The following is a 20,471-nucleotide window of genomic DNA, read 5'->3' on the forward strand; positions in this document are numbered from 1 at the left end:
ACATATATTGGTAATTTTTTCATAGCCATATAGCTTTTTAAATAGCTATTACATTGTGGTTACGGTGATACAACGCAACACAAAACACAAACACTTGTCTGCCAGCATGCAGACAAGTGAACACAGTAAGCTAGATATACAGTCCTGGGTGTAACACAGAGAAAACATGCTAGCTAGCTAGCTAGCTAGCGTTAGCCAACCTGGCACTGCTACGGTGATGTATCGCAATTTCCATTTGTTGATTTTCTCAAAAAATGTGGTTTGCCAGACCATAAAAGGATATGAATACTTTTAAAAGACATTGTGCATTCAAACTGGAAATCTTGGCGTCAGACGTTGTCAAGTTGAGACCTGCTATTAATCCTTTGATTAAACGTGTAGGTTGTTCATATTTTTAAGATTACTTTGTAAATAGAGGGCAATGATCTGTTGTTTGGACTATGTACCTAGTAACTCAACCAATGATAAAGATCCAAGACTATGCAAACACAGAACGCAGGCAATTTCTGATAAGTTAGTGTCAAACTGGCACAGGAAAAAGTTAGTGATGGAGTAAAATTTAAAACCTCAAAAGAGTTCACGCTTCCAGGAATCATATCTCAACAGCTGAGAGTCCAGATCCTCTTTATGAAACAAAAACTAGAACAAGGGGTTGATTTTTGCCAGACCATAAAATGATATGAATATTTTTATAAGACATTGTACTTTCAAACTGGAAATCTTGGCGTCTGATGTTTGTCAAGTTGAGACCTGCTATTGATCCTTTGATTAATCGTTTAGGTTGTTTATATTTTTAAGCTGGGCTGCATAGTGGTGCAGTTGGTCAAGCTGTTTCCTTGCAGCAAGAAGGTCCTGGGTTCGATTCCCGGCCCGGGGTCTTTCTGTATGGAGTTTGCATGTTTCCCTGTGCATGGGGCCTTTAATGAGACACTAACTTTGTAGAAATTTTCTTAAGCTGTGATCATTAATTAGATTTTTCATTTAATCAGTTACATTCTGAAACCAAATTTCAAATGCTCCAAAAATTGTCACACCAACACTTTGGGTTATGATCATCACTGAACCTCCTTGTGAAACAGTGAAAGTCAGAGTTCGTCTTGTTTCTGGTGGATTGCCATTGTCAGTTCAAATTCCTACTCCATTTGTCTTTGGCGTTGTTTTACCCACCCATGTTCACTGTGAATGAAAGAACTTTGCTCTCAGTACAATTATTTTTCACTGAAGCCAGTGTCTAACCCCACCCGTCAATGAGCGAGAGGCGGTATACAATCCATTGCCAGTCCATGGCAGGGGAACACAGACACAAACTGGACAAACCACCATGCACTCACTCACACACATGCCTAATGAGAATTTACAGAGATATATTTGATCAGAGTTGAATGTTTCGTATAAATACCGCCATGAAGTCATGTGTACATCTGCCTATGTTTGGGTGTGCAAGTGAGAGAACAGATGGGACTTTGACAAGGGGAGATGTGGGAGGACCTTCAGGTTTGGGAGTGTTAAAAGACTGTAGAGTTTTGGTTCACACTGTCAGCAGATAGGAACCAATCTGGAGGATGAGAAGGACTCTTCTACTGCAGCTGGTCTCTCTGGCCTTTGCCTCCTGGGCTCCTCTGGCTGATGGAGCTAATTTGTAAGTAGACCTAAGTGTCTGCAGCACAATAGAAATATATAGAAATTAAAGCCTAAAGATGCAATTCATCTGTTTCTTCAAATATAAGCCATATAAATTAAAATATTTTGTATGGCTTTGTATTTTTCTTGTATGATTATCTAACATGTATTACTAATAGTTTGCAAACTTATAGTACTTACTGCTACTAAACCGTTTTGCTTTACTTGCTGCCAAAATGTTGGCCTGCATTTCATTTGGTGTTTGCATTTACTGAGTACATAGTCCAAACAACAGATCATTGCCCTCTACTTAATAAGTAATCTTAAAATACCCTTGTCCCTAGTGGGGCCGGGAGTTGCTGGTGCCGATCTCCAGCTAAATTTTGAGAGGTGGGGTCACCCTGGACAGGTCGCCAGTCTGTCGCAGGGCAACACAGAGACATACAGGACACACAACCATGCACACACACACTCACACCTAGGGAGAATTTAGAGAGACCAATTAACCTGACAGTCATGTTTTTGGACTGTGGGAGGAAGCCGGAGAACCCGGAGAGAACCCACACATGCACAGGGAGAACATGCAAACTCCATACAGAAAGACTCCGGGCCGGGAATCAAACCCAGGACCTTCTTGCTGCAAGGCAACAGCTCTACCAACTGCACCACTGTGCAGCCCAGCTTAAAAATGAAATCAATCTAAATGATTAATCAAAAGATCAATAGCAGGTATCAACTTGACAAACATCAGACGCCAAGATTTCCAGTTTGAAAGTACAATGTCTTATAAAAATATTCATATCATTTTATGGTCTGGCAAAAATCAACCCCTTGTTCTAGTTTTTGCTTCATAAAGAGGATCTGGACTCTCAGCTGTTGAGATATGACTCCTGGAGACGTGGACTCTTTTGAGGTTTTAAATTTTACTCCATCACTAACTTTTTCCTGTGCCAGTTTGACACTAACTTACCAGAAATTGGCTGCGCTGTAAACAACCATCCTACACTACAAAGAGAGACATGCACTTTGTAGTGTAACAACCAATGACAAACAGGTGGTTAATATTTGACATTAGCAACCAAACAAGGTGGTTGTTAATGTTATTTCAATATTTAGCAGCGTGGCCAACACAAACTGAACAGCTTTGTTCACTTCCTTTGCTGCCATTCTAAAATAACGCAGAAAATTGACGTCATCAGCCAAGATACTGTAAGAAAGGTCTGCTTGCAGTTTGCTCTAAACTGAAAGATGTAATAACTTCCTTTCCCTAAATGATCATTGGCCATTAAAAGAATTCAGTTTTGAATGTTCAAATTTATGTTTTTTTTCCCCCTTGTGATCATCATGACATAGTATTAGCCTCATTTAAATGTACTGAGGAAAAGTCATCACTCAAAACAGTAAATTAGCAGGATGCCGGAAGCATTTTGTTGTGAAAATAAATGTTGGTTCACACATCCCCAGTAATTTGTAGTTCTTTTCTTTCAAAATACCCATGTACCATATCGTTTACCTGCAGCAAAGTGATGTCTGCCCCCAACCTGATGCGAGTGGGAACAGCAGAAAACATCTTTGTGGAATGTCAGGACTGCACTGGAGGGGACATGGTCGTCAGCATCAACGTGATGAACCATCCGGCCAAAAACAAGAAGCTGACTGGGACGTCTGTGACCCTCAACGCGGCGAATAACTACCAGGGGTTTGGAAAAATAACTGTGAGTAAAACACTCTTGCAAATTGTTCTATAACAGGACTGTCAACATGCCTTAAGTGTTTCTTATCCGTCTGCCTCCTCACTCTGGTTTCAGATACCAGCAGCAGAATTCAGCATGAATCCCACTATGAAGCAATATGTTTATGTTCAAGCCAATTTTCCAGGCAAAACTCTGGAAAACATCGTCCTGGTGTCTCTCCAGACTGGGTACATCTTCATACAGACGGACAAGACGCTCTATACTCCCAACAGCAGGGGTAGGAAGGCGCTTTTCCAACAATGTTGAACAAAACGGATATCATATTTAAATGTCTGACTCACATAAAATAATCTTTATGAGAGGTATGGTAATAAGTTTTAGCTTTAGGAAATCATATGGTCTTAGAAAGAATCATTTTAGGAAAAGTGCAAATACCCTGACCGATTCCAACACAGCTTAAATAAATATATAGATGCAAGCAGTATCTATATGTTTACCATAGACATCGATGTAATCTGTGCAACTTTATTTCTTCTACTTGCCTTACCTAATTACACGATTGGCTTAGGCATCTCACTCTGCTGCCAAGAATTAAAGCTCAAGGACAAAGTATAAAATAATTATTAAAATTTTTGACCTCCAACAATGAACAAAAAATGAGGATAGAAGGATATTATGGAAAGTTTAAAAGGGAGAAAATTAAATATATTAATCATTAAATTATTATTTAAATGAGCCATGAAATAGATAAATGTTTAAATAACTTCCACCTTATTAACTTAAGTTAATTAACAGACAAATAACTTATTAAATGTGCTATTTATTACTTTTACACACTTACAGTCCTCACACTGTGTTTATTTACATTATGATCTGACCAGCTCCCAAAATCAGTGGAAGCAGTGCACAGGTCAAAGTTCAAAGTTAGTTTAGGAACCCAGCTGCATGCAATCCTTCCTCTGATTGGTCATTTCCTATCTCTACTCTTTGTTTCTCTTTTCTTGGCTCAGCCAGTAGGATCAATTAAGTTTCCATGGTGTGATGGAGTTTTCGAGTATAAATGTTTTTGTTAATAAATTAAATAAAAATAAAAATAAACTGATCCTCATGAAGTCACTGCACGGCCTAAAGCAAAGGTGCTGCAGTCCGGTCCTCGGGAGCTGCCATCCTGCTTCTTTTAGATCCAACACACCAGAAAGGAAATAAATTTACTCATGATCAGATCATTCAGCTCTGCTAAGTTCTGCTGGCTACCAGTTTTTAAATCGCAGCAGAAATAAAGAGTTAGTAAACTAAACAAACATTAGAGTTGTTTACTACATTTGTGCACACTCATTAGCAAACAGATATTTGAAAGAAAAAGTGAAATTATAAATAAATGTGCCATTTTTTTAAAGATATAATTAAAATCTGTGAGAAACTGTTATGTCTTTCTGTCTCTCTGCCAGTTTATTTCAGGTTGTTTGCCTTGACTTACCAAATGGAGCCGGTGGGCAGAATCAATCAGAACCAAGACGTTGGTGTGCTCATGGAGATTATGGTGCTGTGTTTCATTCTTTTCCTACTGTATCATGTGATAACAGGGAAAACAATAAATATCCAGGATCAATCCACGGTTATTTTTTCTGATCCTGTTTAGCAAATTATTTTCATATTTAGGTTCTGGGAAAAGGAAAATGCTAAAATCAGCTAAAAGAGATAACTGGAGCAAAAGAAGGGTGTTATCAAAATATAAATGGGCTAACTTTAAAAACCTGTTCACTGTAAATGTTTACTTTAGACTCCCGATGAAATCATCATACCAACGGATACAGTAACTTTGAACTCTGGTCTATTCTATGGAGATTACCAACTTAGTGAGATGGCTAGGTGAGTAAAATTACAATAACTACAAAACATTTTTACTATGTTAAATATATAAACACTCTTCTTTATTTACTCAATAAAGGTGAATGTTTATTTATTTAATATATAATACCTTTATTTACTCAAATAAACATATTTGCTATTAAAGACTTGGTCATGTTACAGTTTGGCAATCAGTTCCTCCATAATGCAAATTGTGTTTGAGTGTATTTAAATTTTGAGTATATTTAAATTCTGGATTGTTTAGATTGATCACAGTCATACAGGTTTTATTTCTTGAATAAAATGTATTAATATGCAAACTGCCACGAACAAGTAAGTCACTTAACAAGGAACTAAATGTAGCAGATTAGCAAGAATGTAATTTTTCACTTTATTTGTATATTATTATTATTATTATTATTATTGACATTTTTGTGTTTTTATAATCCTAATTATTAAATTAGGATTATTTAATAATCCTAATTATTAAATAATCCTATTTAATAGGATTATTAAATCCTATTATTTAATAGGAACACAAAGCATAAGAATCAAATCCCTTTCATAAGAATTAACTTCTGGACAGAAATCAGATTCACGGGATATTTAGAGGTTTTAACAGGTTTCCCAGTTGATCAGAGATCTTTGGCCCTGTGTGTGTTTCTATGTGTCTTCTTTAGCCCTGGACTGTGGAAGGTGGTTGCAAGGCTCCAAAGCAACCCACAGCAGAGATATTTTGCTGAATTTGAGGTCAAAGAATATGGTAAACACTCAGTTATGTAGACCGCTTTCAAATGTATCCAACATTCACGCTGTTGTTCACCTAGTGATGAGTAAGATAAAACATGTTTTCATTTTGCAGTACTTCCTAGTTTTGAGGTTCAGTTGGTGCCGGTGGACCCTTTCTTCTACGTCGACAGTGAACAACTCACCATCAACATCAAAGCTACGTATGCAATGACTTTTTATCATCTTCATAACTGAAAGAAAAGGGGGATTTGTTTGTCACTTTTATTCTTAATTTGTCTACTCCTTTGGTTTTAGGAAGCTATTTGGAAAGAAGATTTATGGGACTGCTTATGTGAGGTTTGGTATCGCGGAAGATAAAGTGAAGAAAATCCTCCCACACTCTCTCACACGAGTCCCAGTGAGCTCCTGTACTATATTTTATGTTGTTTAAGATAAAATAAGTCAGGCTGACCTAACTTGGGGTTGTTGGATCGTAGGTTGTGAATGGCGAAGGGCAGGTCACACTGCAAAGGAATCAGATCACTCAGACTTTCCCACAAATTCACAGTCTTGTAGGAAAATCCATCTTTGCGTCTGTCAGTGTGCTGACAGAGAGCGGTGAGTGACTGTGTTGAATTTTTAGTGTTTTATTACATTTAAAATAACTCTTATTTATCACATGATCAAGCAGCAATATGAAAACAGACGAGGTGAAGAAAGCAACACTGATATTTGAAAAAATATATAGTTTTTCTACCTCAGTGTTGAGTAATAAAGAAATCCGTTACGTTCAAAGGTGTTTTCCTTAATCTGATGAGACAAAATAACTTACACTCAAACCGAAAATGATGCCTCTTCTTGATGTTACTGAACATCTGCTCCCTAATGACATTACACAGTACTATTTTCTCAATTTGGTTTTTGCAGGTAATGAAATGGTGGAAGCAGAGTTGAGAGGCATCCAGATTGTCACATCGCCGTATAAAATCACCTTCACAAGAACCCCCAAATTTTTCAAACCTGGACTGTTGTTTGACGTTGTGGTACGGAACCAAATGTTATTTTTCTTATTTCTCTGTTAAGATGTTGGTATCTAAAGAGCTTTAAAATTTAGTAATGTTTGAGTAAATATCGTTTTTATTATGTCTCTATAAAGTGCCTGGTTACTTTATGTTGTGCAACAGGGAGTACATTAATGTTTGGCTAATCAATTACTAATAATTATCATTCATAAGTTATCAATAAAATGCTAAATGAAGTTGGGGCTGCAGCTGATAATCAGGAATCTTTTGTCAAACACACCAGTCGCTCAGGAAGGAATGAATTCAACACTACTGAACTGTAAAGACTGCACACATACACCACAATAAGTATGAGAGTTTATTAATGAAAATTAACCATATAGTCGAAATATTCAACCACCAGATCCCATAACTAAATTACTAATCATGCAGCTATATATTAGTTAAAGGATCAAATCAAATATGATGAAACAAAATGGATATTGAAAAATAACCTCCAGACTAATAACAGCCATTCTGCTCACATTCTTCTAATGGTAGATTGTCAGAAAAACAGCAGCAACATACCAGTATCACAACTCAGCATGAACATCTGAAGAGAAAAAAGAGAGATGTGTGTGTGTGCAAAGAGATGGCAGACAGACACAATAGTGGTGTCCCACCCTGGAAGAAAAGATCCAGAGCCAAATTAGACCAAAGGTTTTCTAAAACAAAAGGCATGTGGCTTTGGAGTTAAACTAAGTGAATGTGGCTTTGGATATTTTATTATTCTAGAACACCTTAGCAAAACCCCGTATTGCACATTTCAGAGAGAGAAAATGAAGCAACCCCAGAGCGTACTTGTTATTTAAACTTTGCTTTTGGATGACATCATTTCAACAAATGGCAACATTAATCCAGTAGAGAAAAAAATTCACACAACATGCAATTAACAGCTCTTCAGAGAAGCAGCGGGTTTAGCCAGGTAAAAACACATTAAACTATGAATTGATGAGATGGATTTTCCTTTTAGATAATGTGGACCCAACACCGTTCTAACTGCATGCAGGGTAAACTAAACTATTAACATCATATTAATCCTAAAATGTACTTTAAGAGGTTCAGAACCTGTCTAATCCATTTTCCTGCACTCAATGGCAGGTTGAAGTAGTACATCCCGATGACAGTCCAGCAGAAAATATCCCTGTGGTAGTAAGTCCTGGTGATGTGAGGGGAATCACAGCAGCCAATGGGATGGCAAGACTCACCATTACTACAGCAGCAACGGCTTCCAAACTGAGATTCACTGTAAGTTTGTTGGTGATGAAGTATTGTGACTCTAGCTCAAAGTCAAGGCAACAGCAATTTGTTGAAATTGACTAAACATCATACTGATGAAATGTGTATTTATATACACACAACTGGAAACAAGTGTATTTTTCAACAAGCCAACCCAATCACTGCAGGAAAATCAAAAGACAAATGTACAGACATCAGGGCTCCCAAACCAACACGATGTGGAAGAACAACATGCTTTCTGCCTTTTTTTTATTACACCGTCAACAGTCATTGTTTAAGAACAATGTAAAAATGTATTTTGTCTTTGAAGTGGTAGAAAGTTTGATATGTATGCTTACGCAGTGCATGTATGAATGAAATTGCAGGCAAAAACGTACAAACACGATCTTACCCCATCAAGACAAGCAGCGACTGAGATGGAAGCATCAGCTTATTTGTCCAGTAGCAAGAGCTATATCCACATAGGTAGGCAGTACCTATGTCTTTGAGACCAAAGACGTCCGGTGCAGGTCACCAGTCTCATTTATTATGCCTTAACAATATTTGCAACTTTGTAACCTTGCAGCCATAAACACAGCTGAGGTGAAAGTAGGAGACAATCTGACAATGAACTTCTTCCTCAGTAATCTGCAGCTTGAAAAGGATATCACATGCCTGGTGAGACATTTCTTGCACTTGCCAATGATGCACACACAGAATTGCTCCCTCCTCTTAATTGTGCTAGGTTCTCTGTACATATCTGATATCTGACTAATATCCAATTCTGCACACCCCAGATCCTAAGCAGAGGCCAGCTGCTGAAATCTGAGCGTTTAAGAAGAGGCGAACCACTCATTGTCCATACTCTTCCCATCACCAAAGAGATGTTGCCCTCATTCCGCATCGTAGCCTACTACCACCCAACCGATAATGAAGTGGTGTCGGACTCTGTTTGGGTGGATGTGACAGACTCGTGCATGGGCTCGGTAAGACTCATACCACCGACTCTGTGAGTCAAACCTGGGCAAATCCTTGGTATGTAGATGTTTGGAAATACTTAGTGCTATTTTCTTCCCGTGTAGTTGACCTTGGAATTAAAGAGACCGCTTCGGTACTATAAACCTCGCAGGATGTTCACTCTGAAAGTCAGAGGAGATCCAGGGGCCACAGTGGGCCTCGTCGCAGTTGACAAAGGCGTCTACGTTCTGAACAACAAGCACCGTCTCACCCAGAAAAAGGTACATCTAACAGTATCTGAAAATCTAGAAATTGACTGTGTATGCTTGGTTTTCTTTAACCTGGTTGGTTTACTTCTGCACCCTGCAGGTGTGGGACGAGGTAGAGCATCACGACATAGGCTGCACACCAGGTGGTGGGAGCGACGGTATGAACGTGTTCTTTGATGCTGGGCTGGTGTTTGAGTCAAGCACCGCTTCAGGAACTGCCTACAGACAAGGTGACTTCACTTCACCTTGTTGTCAAGTTGTGTTTTGATTTTCAGTCCAACTAAATGAGGTTCTATATACACTTCAAATACCTTCATGGAGTTGAGTTACATTTATTGATAAGAATCCTTAATTATTATTTTGAAATTCTAAAGGGTGATAATCAGAATTATTTTTAGATGAAAACGATACGAGGAGGTGTTTTTGATGGATTTTCATACTGGCAGAAGGATTAAACACTGACTATTATTTTGATAATAATCGTCTTCTTTAAGGTTATTAAATTGTTACTTACCTAAAAGATGTTTTGTGTTCAATTTCAGAGCTAAAATGCAAAACAACATCCAGACAGAAAAGAGACACAACTACTGAGGAAGATACGACTGCCCTACGTAAGAGATACAGATTTAGATAAAAAGAAATCCCTTTTAATGTTGATACTTTTTTTACTTATACAAATACAGTTGATACCAGATGTTTACATGAAAAGAAACAAAAACCTATCCACTTTTTTTGTCCTCACTGAGGTTAAATTAGACCAAAAATATCAAATTTTAGATGAAGCCGGGATTAATAAAGCACACGGAGCTTCAAATAAAAGGGGTTCTTTATTTTCAAAAAAACACTTTTCCCTTTGAGTAGCAAAGAACTGAAAAGACTGGGGTTCAATATATGGAGAAATGAATGACTCGTATTTTATCAGTAGAGAGCCTTAGCTTCAGTGAAATGGCGGGCTAACAACGTTGTTTCCACTCAACAGTGTAGCAACGCAGCTTCACATAAAAGCTGAAATCTAATAACGGCATATAACAAACGGCAGTGGCACATCTGAAAGAGGACAAACAGAAAAACATAACATTAATATAATCTCTGTGGCTTTGTCCACAGATAATAATTCAGTTCAAAAATTAATTACTGAACGCCTGGATTCTTTGCTCATGTGGCCATAGAGTCGTCTTCTCCAACAGGTCTCGGCTCAAAAAAAAGTCCTTCTCTTCCGTTTTACCAGTTAGAGTGCCACTGTACATGAACAAGAGGTTTTTTCTACTTCCAGTAATTTTAGACCTCTCTGTATCAACAGCACCACATGCTGACAAAAACAAAAATTACAACCTGTCGGTGAAATAAAAGCAAAGCATGGTTTACAAAATACACTTTTGACATGTACCCATTTTTCACCTGGTTATATAGATAAGATAGAATTACTTTTTTATATATATATGCTAGATGTATATAAATAATGTGAGTGATAAGAGATTTATTTATTACCTTCAAACTTTATGACTTGGGTCAAACATTTTTGATTTTCTTCCACAAGCTTCTGACTATTGCTTCTAGGAATACTGTCCCATTTCTCCTAAAAGAGCTGCTGTCAGGTTTATAAGTCACCTTGCTCGCACACGCCTCTTCAGATTTGCCCATAATATTGAGTTATTGAGCTTTATGACACCGAAACATTGACTTTGATGTCTTTAACCGTCCTGTTATGTTCGTTTCTGAGGTACAGCAATAATGTTCGTGGGTCAATTTGACCCGGAGAGTGTTTAATCATGCAATGGTGTCAGAAACCAAAACATTTCTCCAAAAGTTTTTTGTATATGATTATTAACTCCAATACTAACCATTTGAATCAATATTTGTGCAATGATAGTTTTTTTATTTCTCAGAAATTAAGGATCAATGACAACAACCTACTCATTTATTCATTTGGACATAACAAATGGACTTTACATTTTTCATGTCCACTGAAAAAAACATACACACATACAAAAAAAACAATAATTTTCTTGAAATTGATCTTTTGTAAAAACTTTTATATGACATTTAGATTTTTTTTTTCAATGGGTGATCTTTATAATTGAACTTGAGACACACATACTGTTCAGGGTCAAATTGACCCGCTGATTAAAATCAAGATAAATGACTCATGCAGAGAGCATTTATGTTTTCCTCCACTGAGTGTCACTCAGTGTGGGTGGAGTTTATCCACGGGAACAGAAAAGATTCCTGTCAAAAGTTGTATGAACACCTGCTTTCTCGCAGTTTCCTAGTGAAGTAAAGAGAATAGTGAGAAAGTGGGCTTACGTGCATGCACTTATGCATGTATGTGTGAGGTGTGTGTGTGGGGGTGTGTGTGTGGTGAAATATGGTTCATAGCTGCAAGGAAACATATAGAATTGAAAAGAGTTCAGTCTCAATTATTGAATATAAATACTTTTAATAAAAGATTAAAATGCCCTAATGCCTTCACCCTAATCTTCAGCTCCTTCCCAATACTGTGAGATTCAAGACAGACTCCAAAATGTAAATTTTACTTCCAGAGAGAATTATGTTGATGAAATTAAAATATTAACTGTAAAATGGAGCAATATCCTAAGTTTTCTCCCAGAGTTTTTCAAATCTTGGGAACAATTCTTATCCAAGTGTTTAAACACCTATGGGTTATACATATTGACTGTCAGGCTAATATTGATCTTGGCCTGACAGATATAAATATATATACATATATATATATTGTTGAGGCGGTGTTATGTGCTTTCGGCACATTGTATTTATTTCTATTTTCTTTCTTTTGGATCGTTTTGTATTTACTTTAGTTGTAGGGCGTTTTGTTGTTTAATGTACTTTGGAGTTTAGATAATCATTTATTCTAATTTGGTTTGTTAATTTGTGACGCTGTTGGACCGCCTATAAGTAGGCTGGGTTGCGCCAGGTAACGGCGACGCCCACTTCCAATCACCTCCTAGGATGCACGCGTTGTGACATCTCCAGCCTGCCTCACGGCAGTTTTGTTAGCTCTTTGTTTGGTTGATGTTTTTTTCGTGTGATTTTGACCTGGTGGGACCGGTTGTCCTGTTTTCGATTTTTCCTTTTCAGTAGTTTTTTTTTGTAGTCCGGTACTAGCAGGGGCTTCGACGGCCCTGTATAGGGTTGGCCCCCTGCTGTATCGTTTTGTTCTTTTTGATCGGCTCATCAGGTCCAACTTTCTGTTTATACTTTGGGATTTTTGTTTTCTTTTATTTTTTGGGACACGGGGAACACTGAGGATTAATTCTCTCTTCCTTCACAGAAAAAAGAAGATAAAGAAAAGGTCCAGAGAGTTGAGCAATAAAATACGTTTGAATCCTCATTTTCGTCTTCGTGTCCTTAAATATGTTGTGCCCTTTGTGGACGTAACATATTTATGGGGGCTCGTTTAAACAAGGTTTACCTTTGGTGACTAGTCGTGTCCTGAGCTTGTTTTGAGTTTGTTACGGTTTTGTGGTTTTTCTATGCAGTTTGGAATAGCTGGTGTGTGTTGCAGAGATTTAATTAAGATAGTGGGTGGGGTTCTGGTAGCTTTTTGTTTGTGCATGGGGTTTTAGTGAAAATTGTGGCTTGATTCTGTGGTCTTGACATGGAGTTTGACCTGGATGAGTTTGTTAAAAAGCCCACATTGGAGTCCTTGAGTAAATGCACAAAGGATCAGTTGCTGTTGGTAGCCGATCACTTCAAGGTTACAGTAAATAAGCGTGCTAAAAGAGGAACAATTGAAGTTGAGTTGTTGGCAGCACTGGTTCAGGTTGGGATTTTTCCTGCTACAAGTTTACCAAAAAGTCCTGTTGGGTCTCCATCCAGAGCTTCGTGGTCAGATGATCCGGTTCGTTTGAAGGAACTTGAAGTTGAATTAGGACGGCTTGCTTTGAGAGAGAAGGAGCTGTATCTTGAACAAAGGAAAGTAGAGATACATGCCGAACTGCGTTTGAAAGAACTTGAAATTGGTGCTGTGTCTTCGCAATCCCAATCAAATGATTTTGACGTGAGTAAAAATGTTCGCTTGGTTCCTCCATTTAATGAGCGGGATGTTGATAAATATTTCACGTTGTTTGAAAGGGTGGCACTCACACTTAAATGGCCTAAAGAGGTGTGGACTTTGTTGTTGCAATGTGCATTAAGTGGCAAAGCGCAAGAAGCATATGCTTCTCTGTCTGTCGCAGATAGTCTTGATTTTGACAAAGTTAAGAATGCTATTTTGCGGGCGTATGAATTAGTGCCTGAAGCGTATCGCCAAAAGTTTCGTAAGTTAAAAAAACATTATCATCAGACTTACGCAGATTTTGTCAGAGACAAAGAAATTCTCTTTGATCGTTGGTGCTCTGCTAAAAATGTTGCGGACTTTGCACAACTTAAGCAGCTCATTTTAATGGAAGATTTTAAAAACAACTTGCCAGAGAGAGTTGCCATCTATTTGAATGAAAATAAAGTGTCAGACGTGTCAAAAGTGGCAATACTCGTTGATGAGTACATGTTGACGCACAAAGCTAATTTTGAGCGATCACATGTTTTTAATAAATTTGACAAATCAGAAAATAACGGGAAAGAGTGTGCAAAACCTGTTTCATTCGCAGAATCAGATACTCCTGCTGCCCTTAGTGGCGTTGAAAGTAAGTCAGACCATGCGTTGGATTTAAAAGTAAATGTAACGTGTTTTTATTGTAAAAAGAGAGGACACATTGTGGCCAATTGTCCGGTATTAAAGAAAAAGAACACTAAGCCGGTCGCTCTAATTAAAACGGTAAATCACGTTACCCAGTCGCTTTCAACTGAAAAGTCTTGTGAGTATGCTGATTTTAAGCCTTTCGTTATGGACGGATTTGTTTCTGTGTCTACTACTGGTGAGAAAATCCCTGTAAAAATATTGCGGGATACTGCTGCTTCACAATCCTTTATTTTGGAGGGGATTTTGCCGTTAAATGTTGACACTGCAATTGGTTCGGATGTGCCGGTTCGTGGTTTTGGCATGCAAGATATTGGTGTCCCTCTGCACAAAGTCGTCATCCAGTCTGAGCTGTGGTCTGGTGACGCGGTTGTTGGGGTGCGCCCTAGTTTTCCCATACCGGGCGTCTCCATGATCATGGGCAACGACTTGGCTGGGGGTCGAGTGTTAGTTACTCCAGACGTTACACCCGTCCCGGTGTTGTGCACCTGTCCAGATGAGCTTACTCGTACATTCCCTGATGTGTTTACATCGTGCGCAGTTACGCGCGCAGCACTTAAGCGTCAACAAGAGGAAGATAAAGATGACCTGGACTTGAGTGAAACTTTTCTGTGCAACGCTGAACCTGAACATGTCCCAGTAAAGGAAGGTTTGAAGGAGGTCATGTTTGATGCCAAGGCTCTGTCATTATCTAGACAGCAATTGATGGAGCTCCAAAAAACTGACAAAAGCTTAGCATCTTTGTTTAACGATGCATTGACTGATGAGTCTGATTCTATGTCTACTGGTTATTTTTTAAATGATGGGATTTTGATGCGTAAATGGACGCCTTTAAGTGTTTCCCCTGTTGAAGAGTGGAGTGTCGTGAAACAGATTGTTGTCCCAACCCCATATCGACCAGAGATTTTGCAATTAGCACATGACAATCCACTAGCTGGTCATCTTGGCATAAGAAAAACCTATGATCGCATTTTGCGTCATTTCTTTTGGCCGGGGTTGAAGAGTGATGTCGTGCGATATTGTAATTCGTGTCATTTCTGTCAAAAATCTGGAAAACCGAATCAGACTATTCCTCCTGCTCCGTTGTATCCCATTCCAGCCATTGCTGAACCCTTTGAACGAGTGCTGGTTGACTGTGTGGGTCCGTTGCCTCGAACCAAAGCGGGGAATAAGTTCTTGGTAACGGTGATGTGTACCTCCACTCGTTTTCCAGAGGTTTTTCCGGTGCGAAAAATATCTACGCCAGTAGTGGTTAAAGCATTAACAAAGTTTTTTTCATTGTTTGGCTTACCTCGGGTTGTGCAGACTGACCAAGGGTCTAACTTTATGTCTAAAGTATTTGCGCAGGTTTTAAATCAACTTGACATAAAGCACTGTCATTCCAGCGCTTATCACCCGGAAAGTCAGGGCGCACTCGAGCGTTTCCATCAAACGTTAAAAACAATGCTTCGCACCTACTGTTTGGAGTTCGAAAAGGACTGGGATGAAGGGGTACATTTACAACTGTTTGCTATACGGGAAGTAGTTCAGGAGTCTCTGGGGTTTAGCCCGGCGGACTTGGTTTTTGCTCATGCTGTTCGTGGTCCTGTAAAGCTATTGAAAGAGAAATGGTTGTGTGAAAAATCTGACCAAAATCTGTTGGACTACGTCAGTAATTTTAGACTGAAGCTGAGCCGTGCGTGCGAGATAGCCAAAGAAAATCTTCAAACTGCACAGGCTAAAATGAAATCTTTATTTGACAGAAAGGCGGCCACTAGAGTTTTTGAGCCTGGGGACAAAGTGTTGGTGTTGCTTCCAGTTCCCGGCTCCAGCTTACAAGCACGCTACAGTGGCCCTTATGTAATCAAGAGGAAGGTTGGTGATAGAGATTTTATGGTTTCTACTCCTGATCGGAGGCGGATGTCTCGCCTATGCCATATCAATATGCTAAAGCCTTACATTGAGCGTGCGCCCTCTCTGTCTAAAGCAGTGAGTTGCGTTTCCAGTGAACGAGCTGACTCATGCGTCGGTGCAGGGGCGGACGCACGGGAGGAGCTGTCCAGTGCTGGACTTGAAGGTGATGTCTTTTTCCCGGATGTTTCTAAAGGACAGTTTCCAAATTCGGAGGTGTTAGAAAACTTACCTCTCTTGTTGTCTCACCTTGATTTTTCCAAGCAGGCTGATGTCATTAATTTGATCCAGTCTTATAGGTCGCTGTTTGCAGACATTCCCACTCAGACTCGTGTGCTCAGCCATGATATTGATGTTGGTGATTCCAAGCCTATTAAACAACATCCTTACAGAGTGAACCCAGACAAGAGACGCCGTTTGAAAGCACAGGTGAAGTACATGGTGAAACATGGACTTGCTACTGCAAGCAGTAGTGCGTGGAGTTCGCCATGCCTCCTTACTATTAAAGCCAATGGGGAGGACCGTTTCTGTACGGACTTCAGGAAGGTAAATGGGGTGACTAAGCCGGATTGTTATCCACTACCGCGTATGGAAGACTGTGTGGACCATGTGGGGGCTGCCCAGTTTGTGACCAAGCTGGATTTGCTGAAGGGATACTGGCAGGTACCCTTAACAGCACGAGCCCAAGAAATTTCCGCTTTTGTCACACCCGATGATTTCCTTCAGTACACAGTGATGGCTTTTGGGATGCGTAATGCCCCAGCAACGTTTCAGCGGCTCATGAATGTCTTGTCTGGTTTATCATTCTGTGAGGCTTACTTGGATGATTTGGTTATTTGTTCTACTACATGGGCTGAGCACATTGAACATTTGACATCTGTTTTTGCGCGTCTGAGTGAGGCCAATTTGACTGTTAATCTTTCCAAATGCCAATTTAGCCAAGCGACAGTTACCTATCTTGGAAAAAGGGCGGGGGGAGGTCAGGTACGCCCAGTGGAGGCTAAAGTAGAGGCTATTCTGTCTGTTCCTGTACCCACCAATCGTACAGAGTTACGCCGCTATTTAGCGATGGTTGGTTACTATAGGGGGTTTTGTAAAAACTTTTCTTCTGTAGCCGCCCCTTTAACGGATTTACTTAGCCCAAAAGTAGCTTTTATTTGGTCTGACCGGTGTCAAGCTGCTTAACGCTCCTGTGTTGTCTGCCCCTCGTTTTGACGTGCCGTTTAAATTGGCTGTGGACGCATGTGATTCAGGCGTCGGAGCTGTCCTTTTGCAAGATGGTACTGATGGGGTGGAACATCCGGTTTCTTATTTCTCGAAGAAACTTGATAGGTATCAAAGATGGTATTCAACCATCGAAAAGGAGGCGCTGGCGTTGGTCCTGGCTTTAGAACATTTTGAGGTGTACGTAAGCGGCTCCAATGGATCTGTGGTTGTTTTTACGGACCATAATCCTTTAGTCTTTCTAGACCGCATGCGTAATAAAAATCGCCGGTTGATGGGCTGGTCTCTGCGGCTTCAATTTTTTAATATCTCTATTCAACATGTTCGAGGTAAGGACAACGTAGTTGCCACGAACGACTCTAGTGTTTTTTTTTGTTTTTTTTTTCTCTGAATGGGCTGAGTTTTGTGCGGATTACATCAATCCCCATTCAGAGTCTTTGGGTGGGGGTGTTATGTGCTTTCGGCACATTGTATTTATTTCTATTTTCTTTCTTTTGGATCGTTTTGTATTTACTTTAGTTGTAGGGCATTTTGTTGTTTTTAATGTACTTTGGAGTTTAGATAATCATTTATTTTAATTTGGTTTGTTAATTTGTGACGCTGTTGGACCGCCTATAAGTAGGCTGGGTTGCGCCAGGTAACGGCGATGCCCACTTCCAATCACCTCCTAGGATGCACGCGTTGTGACATCTCCAGCCTGCCTCACGGTAGTTTTGTTAGCTCTTTGTTTGGTTGATGTTTTTTTTTCGTGTGATTTTGACCTGGTGGGACCGGTTGTCCTGTTTTCGATTTTTCCTTTTCAGTAGTTTTTTTTTGTAGTCCGGTACTAGCAGGGGCTTCGACGGCCCTGTATAGGGTTGGCCCCCTGCTGTATCGTTTTGTTCTTTTTGATCGGCTCATCAGGTCCAACTTTCTGTTTATACTTTGGGATTTTTGTTTTCTTTTATTTTTTGGGACACGGGGAACACTGAGGATTAATTCTCTCTTCCTTCACAGAAAAAAGAAGATAAAGAAAAGGTCCAGAGAGTTGAGCAATAAAATACGTTTGAATCCTCATTTTCGTCTTCGTGTCCTTAAATATGTTGTGCCCTTTGTGGACGTAACAGTGGCTCATCTGAGCTGTGGCCGCAAGGTTGTCGGTGCCTGTCGTGGCGGCAACCCTCGAACCCGTTGATGGACACCTTCGGTGAGGGAAGCCGTCAGGCTGAAGAAGGAGTCCTATCGGGCCTTTTTGGCCTGTGGGACTCCAGAAGCAGCTGATGGGTACCGGCGGGTGAAGGGACATGCAGCCAGGGTGGTTGCTGAGGCAAAAACTCGGGCGTGGGAGGAGTTTGGAGAGGCCATGGAGAAAGACTTCCATACGGCTTCGAGGTGATTCTGGTCCACCATTCGGCGTCTCAAGGGAGGAAAGCAGTACAGCACCAACACTGTTTATAGTGGGGATGGTGTGCTGCTTACCTCAACTCGGGATGTTGTGGGCCAGTGGGCAGAATACTCCGAAGACCTCCTCAGACCCACCAACATGCCTTCCATTGAGGAAGCTGAGGCGGGGGACTCTGGGTTGGGCTCTCCAATCTCTGGGGTCGAGGTTGCCAAGGTGGTCAAAAAGCTCCTCGGTGGCAGGGCCCCGGGGGTGGATGAGATTCGCCCGGAGTTCCTTAAAGCTCTGGATGTTGTAGGGTTGTGTTGGCTAACGCGACTCTTCAATATTGCATGGACATCGGGGGCAGTTCCCCTGGATTGGTAGACTGGGGTGGTGGTCCCCCTGTTCAAAAAGGGGGACCGGAGGGTGTGCTCCAATTACAAGGGGGTCACACTCTTAAGCCTCCCTGGCAAGGTCTATTCGGGGGTTCTGGAGAGGACGGTCTGTCGGATTGTTGAACCTTGGATTCAGGAAGAGCAGTGTGGGTTTCGTCCTGGCCGTGGAACACTGGACCAGCTCTACACCCTCAGCAGGGTCCTGGAGGGTGCATGGGAGTTCATGCACCCTCCAACCGGTCTACATGTGTTTTGTGGACTTGGAGAAGGCGTTCGACCGTGTCCCTCGGGATGCCCTGTGGGGGGTTCTCTGGGAGTATGGGGTACCGGGCTCCTTGATACAGGCTGTCAGAGTCTGGTCCGCACTGCCGGCAGTAAGTCGGGCTCGTTTCCAGTGAGAGTTGGACTCTGCCAGGGCTGCCCTTTGTCACCGATTCTGTTCATTACTTTTATGGACAGAATTTCTAGGTACAACCAGGGTGTTGAGGAGATCCGTTTTGATGGCCTTAGGATTGCATCTCTGGGGGCGTGCTGTGTTGGGGAAGCGTAGGGGATAACGCGACCCACGTTTGGAGGCCTTGAGCCCTCGACGCGGCCGTCGTGGGTTCGATTCCCGGACCCGGCCGACATTTGCCGCATGTCTTCCCCCCTCTCCTTCCCCCTGTCCTGTCAGCCTACTGTCAAATAAGGGACACTAGAGCCCACAAAAAAACCCCTTGGTGGGGGGATTGCAAAAAGGATTGCATCTCTGCTTTTTGTGGATGATGTGGTCCTTTTGGCTTCATTGGGACATGATCTGCAGCTCTCCCTGGAGCGGTTCGCAGCCGAGTGTGAAGCGGCTGGGATGGCGATCAGTGCGTCCAAATCCGAGGCCATGGTCTTGAGCCGGAAAAGGGTAGAGTGCCTTCTCCGGGTCAGGGGGGCGTCCTGCCCCAAGTGGAGGAGTTCAAGTATCTCGGGATCTTGTTCACGAATGGGGGAAGAAGGGAGCGGGAGATCGACAGACGGATTGGCGCAGCGTCTGCCGTCAAGCGGGCGCTGTACCGGTCCATCATGGTGAAGAGAGAGCTGAGCCAAAAAGCAAAGCTCTCGATTTACCTGTCGATCTACGTTCCCACCCTCATCTATGGTCATGAGCTTTGGGTCGTGACCGAAAGAAAGAGATTGTAGATACAAGCGCCGAAATGGCTTTTCTCCGTAGGGTGTCTGGAATCTCACTTAGAGATAGGGTGAGAAGCTCAGTCATCCAGGAGGGACTCAGAGTAGAGCCGCTGCTCCTTCATGTCGAGAGGGGCCAGTTGAGGTGGCTCGGGCATCTGGTCAGGATGCCTCCTGGACGCCTCCCTGGTGAGGTGTTCCGGGCACGTCACACCGGGAGGAGGCCCCGGGGAAGACCCAGGACACGCTGGAGGGACTATGTCTCTCCGCTGGCCTGGGAATGCCTTGGGATTCCTCCGGAGGAGCTGGAAGAAGTGGCTGGGGAGAGGGAAGTCTGGGCCTCCCTTCT

General features: G+C 41.3%; 1 pseudogene; it reads left to right on the forward strand.

Annotated features, from left to right (window-relative positions):
* The first annotated feature begins 1,490 nt into the window (after positions 1-1,490).
* The window catches only part of LOC122829691, a 39,315-nt pseudogene continuing 20,334 nt past the window's right edge, over positions 1,491-20,471 (forward strand).

The sequence above is a fragment of the Gambusia affinis genome, linkage group LG04, assembly GCF_019740435.1.
Source record: "Gambusia affinis linkage group LG04, SWU_Gaff_1.0, whole genome shotgun sequence".
NCBI classification, from domain to species: domain Eukaryota; kingdom Metazoa; phylum Chordata; class Actinopteri; order Cyprinodontiformes; family Poeciliidae; genus Gambusia; species Gambusia affinis.